Raw genomic sequence first — 7,912 nt, forward strand, 5'->3', positions numbered from 1 at the left:
GCTGACGAGGGCACCGTGTGGCTGATGGGAGCACCGTGTGGCTGACGGTGGCACCGTGTGGCTAATGGGGGCACCGTGTGGCTGGTGGTGGCACCGTGTGGCTGATGGGGGCACCGTGTGGCTGATGGGGGCACCGTGTGGCTGGTGGTGGCACCGTGTGGCTAATGGTGGCACCGTGTGGCTAATGGGGGCACCGTGTGGCTGGTGGTGGCACCGTGTGGCTGACGAGGGCACCGTGTGGCTGATGGGAGCACCGTGTGGCTGACGGTGGCACCGTGTGGCTGGTGGTGGCACCGTGTGGCTGATGGGGGCACCGTGTGGCTGGTGGTGGCACCGTGTGGCTGATGGGGGCACCGTGTGGCTGATGGGGGCACCGTGTGGCTGATGGGGGCACCGTGTGGCTGACGGTGGCACCGTGTGGCTGGTGGTGGCACCGTGTGGCTAATGGGGGCACCGTGTGGCTGACGGTGGCACCGTGTGGCTGGTGGTGGCACCGTGTGGCTGATGGGGGCACCGTGTGGCTGACGGTGGCACCGTGTGGCTGGTGGTGGCACCGTGTGGCTGATGGGGGCACCGTGTGGCTGACGGTGGCACCGTGTGGCTAATGGGGGCACCGTGTGGCTGACGGTGGCACCGTGTGGCTGACGGTGGCACCGTGTGGCTGGTGGTGGCACCGTGTGGCTGACGGTGGCACCGTGTGGCTAATGGGGGCACCGTGTGGCTGACGGTGGCACCGTGTGGCTGACGGTGGCACCGTGTGGCTGGTGGTGGCACCGTGTGGCTGGTGGGGGCACCGTGTGTCTGACGGTGGCACCGTGTGGCTGGTGGTGGCACCGTGTGGCTGATGGGGGCACCGTGTGGCTGGTGGTGGCACCGTGTGGCTGATGGGGGCACCGTGTGGCTGACGGTGGCACCGTGTGGCTGATGGGGGCACCGTGTGGCTGACGGTGGCACCGTGTGGCTGGTGGTGGCACCGTGTGGCTGATGGGGGCACCGTGTGGCTGATGGGGGCACCGTGTGGCTGGTGGTGGCACCGTGTGGCTGATGGGGGCACCGTGTGGCTGACGGTGAGACCAGCACCGGCTCACCCGCGCAGGGCCGCGGCTTGGGCTCGGGCTCGGGCTGAGCCGGGAGCAGCCTGGCCAGCCCGGGCGCGGGACCGGTCGGTAAATAATTAATTAATTATTAATAACGTCAGGATCCCAGCTGGGTCAAAGACAACAGCGTCCGGATAAAGAGAGCAGCGAGCCAAGTGTCCATGGCCTGGAGCACTCTGCAGCCTCCCCGGCATGCTCAGGCGTACCAGCTGCCGGGAGTCTGTCTCAATACCAAGAGAGTCTCCAAAACAAAATACCTCTCTGATGGATCTTCAGAATACCTGCAAGCAATCTGTCTCCGGCCTCCCAGCGTGAGGAGATGGCTGTTACGGCCACCTCAAATGTCACTCTGGTGCTGAATGTGCTGCCCAGCGCGGCGAATCTGCTCCCAAGCTCGGTGAGTCCTCGGGGGACAAACCGCGACTCTTCGATTTTGTGAATGGCCTCTGTCTAAACTGCCGGGTCCTGGTGGGAAGGTGAAGGGCCTGTTCATTTGCAGAGCCACGTCACTGTGTGAAAGCTGCAGTTCCCACACGTCTGCAAACCTGAGGTCCGAGGTCCGTAAGGGATGCGGGGAACAGGGTACCACGAGGTACCTCACCCTCTCTCGGGGTGAGAGAGAAGCAGCGCTGTTCGGTTTCCGAATTCCCAGATGTGTTCGGTGTGCCAATGTGCTCGTTTCCGTCACTAGATGGCAATAAAGACCCGACGTGCTCTTCCCTGGACGGCACAGGAGGATTGTAGAGTTCGGCCTGGATTTGCCCCAGGAGATAGGACTGGAGGATACTAGAGAAACCGAGAAAATAAGTGTGCCGTCGTTCTGCTTGGTAATGAGGATTTTAGTTACGTCTGTTTCTTACAAAAAATAGATCTTTACCAGGCACAAAACTATTATCAGATTAAAAATATATTTCTGTGCAAGAAAAGGAAGCTCAGCCTTCCCAGGACAGGTACTCAGAGGATGTGGCATCATACTCCTGAAGCACTGCTGAGGTTTCAAATACTCTGGGATTTCAGTATTTTACCTTGAGGCTTAATATTTTTATACTTTGGCAGTGGCAGGAGGCAATCCATTTCTGTATGACCCTCCTTCCCCAGTAACCCCTTACCTACATGCCTCTCCATATAGTATTTTTTTAAACAATCCTTTGTCACAGTGACAACTTTAATACCAATCTCTGAGACACCAGAATGAAGGACACCTTGTATTCCTCCATTTCCTAGGTGCTGTGTGCTGGTGGCTGCTCCTCACTATGCTGTGTGTATATTAATTTTGCTCAAAGGTTAATCTCATTTGAAGGCAGGATTTTTGTGTGTACACAAAACATTGCAAAGCCAGCTGGCATATCCTACTCCCAGACACTGTTGTGATTCGAAAGCAGTGTTATGGGAAGCAGAAGGAACTAAATGAGGAAATTAAACTGACAATATACCCTGCAGTGAGCTGATCGGGAGAAGCTAAATGACCTATTTTTGAATTTTCCCACTGCTGCTTCTCAGTGGTTCTGTTGCAAAAGACAATGTGAGATCTCATTGTCTTACTGTTGTCTTCTATGGGTGTGGATTTTCAATAATCCAGAGGGTAAAAGTCATCTGTTGAGCCAACACAAGGCCCCCATACTGCCTCAGCATGTTGAAACAAACGGCATATATTTTATGAACCATACCCAACTATGTAACTTGTGTAGTACCTCATGACTGACATCTCTTCATTTGCTGCTGAAGGGCTTTCTGGGTGTCTTGAGTTGAGTCACATTGGGATAAAATTCGGCAGAAACTTGAGCTCAAGTACTTTTTTGATTATTTAGAAAAAACCCTGCAAAAAGTAAACAAACTATTAGATAGGTGACCAGGACCACCTTCTCCTATGGTATATGAACACATGTCCCTGAAATTCAGAAAGAAATGCAGTAAAAGTGCAAGTAGCCAGTGGGGGAGAGTGAGTGGACTAAGGTAGGCAGAAATGTCTCCAAGTGATGGCAAACCTTGCAGAGGCAGCAGAGCAGAAGGAAATTTATCCTTGGGCTGTGGAAACTGGTATAGTGCAACTGCATAAATAGTGGGGATTCTGTTCTCTGCCACATTCTAAAATCCAGAACAGAAGTGGCAAATAATAGTTATGTCTGAGTTCCAAATTAGAAGCCTAGGGAATGGAGACATAGCCTAAATCTCCATAAGATTGCTCTGAACTCTTTTTTTTTTGTTTTAAATCTACCTACATGAGAGAGAGAGAAAGAAAGAGAGAACAAACTGTAGAAAAATGAGAGCTGGTGCTCATTCTTGGTTTCAGAATCTGACCTAAATGACACTGATCTCTGCAAGCAAACCTGCTTCACAGATACCTGCAAGTGCTGCTGCCACCCTGCACACAGCATTTTACTGTCAGGCAATTATAAGCTACAACTGTGATGCCACTTCAGCTTCAGTGTTTGCCCTTTTAATTTTCTCTGTTGCTATGGCAGCAACAAATGATTGCGATCACTGCTGTTTATATTGCAGTCCAAGTCACATCAATAGAGATATTGGAAACTAAACACTAAAAATCTGACTTAACTGTATAATGCATGTGTTGTTGTACATAATAGGTTGTTCGCAATAACCAGGATTCTTCGAAAGCTTTTTTTCCTGTAGCATTTGGAAAATTCCTTTAACTGATGGTTGTCAAATGATAATTTACATTTAATACATGCTTATTCAGTGCTCTTCACGTAGCTGGACAAGATTTCTTTTACACTGTTTCCTACATCCTTGAAAACAAATATTTTAATGGTCTTTCTACTGTTGAAGAAAGGCTACTTTATCTTTTTACACACTGTATTAATCATAGTAGTATATTAGATCTGAAATAATACATCTTTAAAAAGATACTTCAGTACTTTCTCTCACACTGTTTTGTCTATTTAGACTGCACAGGCTGGAGCCTCTGCTGGAGCACTGTTCCTGATCCACCCCAGCATCAGCCAGACAGCAGAGCTTGCAGGGTGCGAGTTCATTTCCTGGGGGAGTGAGGAGTGCCCACCTGCACACACCTGTACCTGCCTGGGTGCCCACCTGCATCTGCCCTGCTGCTGTCGGATGCCCAGCATAGCTGAGCTGCAGGGCTGAGCCTCACAGGGCTGGGACTCCTTTGCTGGGTTATGTGACTTTTCTTACAGAAAGTTCAGTCTCTACAGGAGAGCCCAGGAAGGCAATTTGCTCTTTAAATGACCCCAATGCACATTGGGTGTATTGAAGAAAAAAGCCATTTCCTAGTGACTAAATCTCATTTAAAAAGCAATTTTCCAATCAATTACAATGCAATTTAGCTGCTAACTGTTTAATTATCAAAAAAGAAGCTATTTTGTTCTCTGTTCCTGTATTTATGAACCATGCTTCAAAATTTAATCTTCAGAGTTTTGTATGGAGGAATGTGGCTGCTCTATTGATGCAATTATAGTAAAATTAAAATTTTCACTTCAATGTATTGTGTTAGTTCAAGGAAATATTGTTTGCCCAGAAGCCTTTGAAATAGGAGGTTCATTGATTTCTACAAGAGCTGAACCTTTGTTATCTTCATGCACTATAAAAATTGCATTATCTTATGTAGGTTTTATTAAAGGAGCATAGGAATTATTTTGTTTTTTGTTTACTTTTGTTTTCTTAATCTTGTGTAAGAATTTCAGTCCTGGAAACATGCTGAAACTAGAGCAAGGTTCCTCTTGAAAAAAGGACTTGTGTCTCTGGAGAGACTGAAGAGGTACATTGCAGGGGTGGTTTATGAGAGCTGGGATGCTGGCGCCTGGTTGTGACGTCCTGTCTTGGGGTGAGCACAGTGGTGGAGCACAGAGGGCTCAGTTCTGAAAACAGGAAAACATTCAAGCAGCAGGGCTGACATGACTTGCCATTTTTATTTGAAGTCTTGCAGTGCTTGGTGTTTCTTCTTAAAGCTCCAGTTCCCAGAGTTATCTGAGAGGAGGAAGGGATCTGAGACATGAGGGGGTGGGAGGGCTCCTCTTTAGGAGATAATTAAATAGGCATTTCTCCAAAATGTCATGGGCATTAAAATGGAGTTTAATGGTGGCAGTGACTGGATGCCTACTTTTTGTTACCCCTTCTCTCACAACTTTTAGATTATTGCAGGAAATTTGTTACATAAAACTCCTACACAGGTCATCACTGCTCCCTGGTGTGTCACGATCACTTTGCTCATGTTTGTGTGCCCGTATACATATCTGGTCAGTTTTAAAATTGTAGTGCAGAAGTAATACCAGATATGGTAATTATTAAGCTGCTCTTGACAAAACAAAGTTTTCAAAAGCCTCTAATTGTTTTAGGAATAAATTATCAGTTCACAGCTCTGTCACTTCACAAATCTCATTATTATACTCTTAGGAAAAAAAGTCGTTTTTGTAAGGAATGTCTGTTTTCCTTCTTTCACATGTCCGTGTGGCTGTTGCTTATTTCCAGCATGTCTACGTCTGGAAGGTTCTGTTTATGAGCACAGTGGTATGGCACAGATAATTATTTATTGAACTAGCTCAAATCTTTAACGATTCAGCTTTAACAGGTCTGTTCTATTACTGTGCATAAAGAGCACTGAAGTAATTAAAACAATTTGATTGCTTTGAGTGAGGTGAGACTTAACACACACACACACACACACACACACACACACACGTTGCAGTGTCACCTGAGGATGACACTCATAAAGCCCAGGTGCAGCACAGCCTGTGCACTGAAGGAGCCCTGTGCTGGCTGCAGAGCACTAAGGAAAGGCACATATGGCCTTCAAAGGGAGCTTTGGGACAAGTTCCCTCATGAAACTCCACTGCTGGAGTTTAAATATTGACTGGAAAGACGGAATTACTGGTCACAATCCTGTACCGGCTTATCCTCAGTTTTCCAACTTCAGGGTGTGAGTCTCCTGTTTGTGTGAGTGGGATGAGTCCTGTGGTAGCACCAGGATCGAGTGGCTGCAAGATCCAAGGTGTAGCCATCAGAACGTTTGCCTTGGAGCTGAAAGGCACAGTAGGAGCTGCCCCTGGCTCTGAGTGAGAAGAGAGCTGTGGTTTGCAGGTTCACTCTAGCTGAATGATGAGGACCACCCCCTGAGCCTCTGCTCTGGTAGGGCAGGGCTGGGGCCAGGCAGAAGCCCTGTCCTTCCCCATGGTGCTGGTGGGTGCACAGGGGCCCTTGGCCTCTTCTGCCATCACTATTGGGGAAGCTGTGGTGGGATTGTGGGGTGCTGGGAAGGATGTCGTGCTCCACACCAGCACCAGGCACCAAAGGTGCTTTTTGATTTCATCTCATGCTGTTCCTGCGGAGGGGAAACAAATTTGGAAGCTGAAATGAGTCCAGCAAATGGATTTTTCCTGTGAAATGTGACTTTTATCTTTGCTAAGCCTACCTATTTAGATTATAAAGCTGAGGATTGAAATGGTGTGTTCCAGTTCCGCTGCTACCAAATGCCTGTTTAAATAAAAGGTTTGCTAAATAATTCAGATAAACATTATTCAATAATTGATAAACTTTGTAATAAAGATTGAAGCCTAACCCAGTAAAACTCCAAGTACCTTTATGTTCTTTATTAGCTAATTCTGTTGAGGAAAGCACTGTTTTTGCGTGGAGGTTTTTGTGTTGGATGTTTGTGGTTTTTTTGTTTGTTGGTTTTTTGTTTATTTGCTTTTTTTTGGTCCCCTTTCAACAGGCCTCACAGGAAGCAGGGATTAGAGATTGGGCATCAGTAACAAGCAAAGCCGTGACTCACAGAGGCACCAGGACGTACCCAGTCTCTGCAGGAGAGCCTTAGCCTCAGCACAGGAACAGCCCAAGGGCCCTATTTGAGACCAACTTCCCTCTAAAACTGCAGGAGTCAGCCCACAGGTGAAGCACCTCTTTGGGCCATTGAATAAAAGAGGCAGAAGTGTTTCTGTCTGCTAGAGGATGTCAGCTCAGCCAAGCCTTGGCTCTGTGGAGTCCTCAAGAGCTCCTCTCCACCTCCTGTCCCACGGCTCTGCAGTGGGGGTCAGAGGGGCTCCTGCTGCAGATCCAACCCCTGCATTGCAGCTGATCTCTGCATCAGTGCTCGGGAAAGCTGAAGCAGGTCCAGCTCAATGTGAGGTCACTATGCATATTTTAAAACACATTAGCTCTCCTGCAGATGTTTCCATTCAAAGATAAATTAGTTTTCATCTGCTATGGAGGAATAAGGAATGACAATTTAAGGCCATTTCTGAATGAGGGCCTTCAAGTAAGCATCTTGTGCATCCATTTCACATTTTTTAAAAATTTACATCTGGCTTCCCAGCTGGCCCATTGCTGGCAGTCTTGGGGGTCTAGAGGCACAGCAGTAGCAAGGGGCCTTACCCTCCTAGATTTGAATCTCATTTCCCCACATGTGGATCCTCCTACAAGTTAATGACACATTGGCGTCGCACGGGTGAAACGGGCAAGAGACATGCCTAGATCTGTGTTTTGGCTCTGCTGTGTTTTGGTATTGGTGCTACAGGAAGTTTGTCACAGGTGTTATGACCTCCCTCTTTCTGGCTAGCACACCTGTGACACTTCAGCACCCTGTGAACGCTGCCAAGACAAGCGGTCACTGTGAGGCGGGAGGTTTGGGAAGTGGCGTATCAAGTGTGCTGCAGCTGGCTAAAAATAAAAGAGAAATCAATACTGAGTCGTATACGATAATGAAAATCTGCAAATTAATTAAATATTTACCATGCTGAAATATGGCCATAGCAGTGTTTTCCGTGTCAGAGCCTGCTCTGGTGGGAGCAGGGACATCTCCAAGAGCTGCCTTGTTGCTGGGGCAGGGTGTGACTGCTGGGGAA

The 7,912-nt window shown here is 48.0% G+C and overlaps 1 long non-coding RNA gene across 2 annotated transcripts in view; it reads left to right on the forward strand.

Moving 5' to 3' along the window:
- LOC116453999 overlaps nt 1-6,599 on the forward strand; it is a 16,119-nt gene extending 9,520 nt beyond the window's left edge. For both annotated transcript variants that reach the window (XR_004243983.1, XR_004243984.1), the window contains exons 6-7: nt 1,199-1,924; nt 4,002-6,599. This is a non-coding gene — a long non-coding RNA (uncharacterized LOC116453999). The remainder of the gene's footprint in view (nt 1-1,198; nt 1,925-4,001) is intronic.
- Nucleotides 6,600-7,912: the final 1,313 nt, after the last annotated feature.

The sequence above is a fragment of the Corvus moneduloides genome, chromosome 20 (genome assembly GCF_009650955.1).
Source record: "Corvus moneduloides isolate bCorMon1 chromosome 20, bCorMon1.pri, whole genome shotgun sequence".
NCBI lineage: Eukaryota > Metazoa > Chordata > Aves > Passeriformes > Corvidae > Corvus > Corvus moneduloides.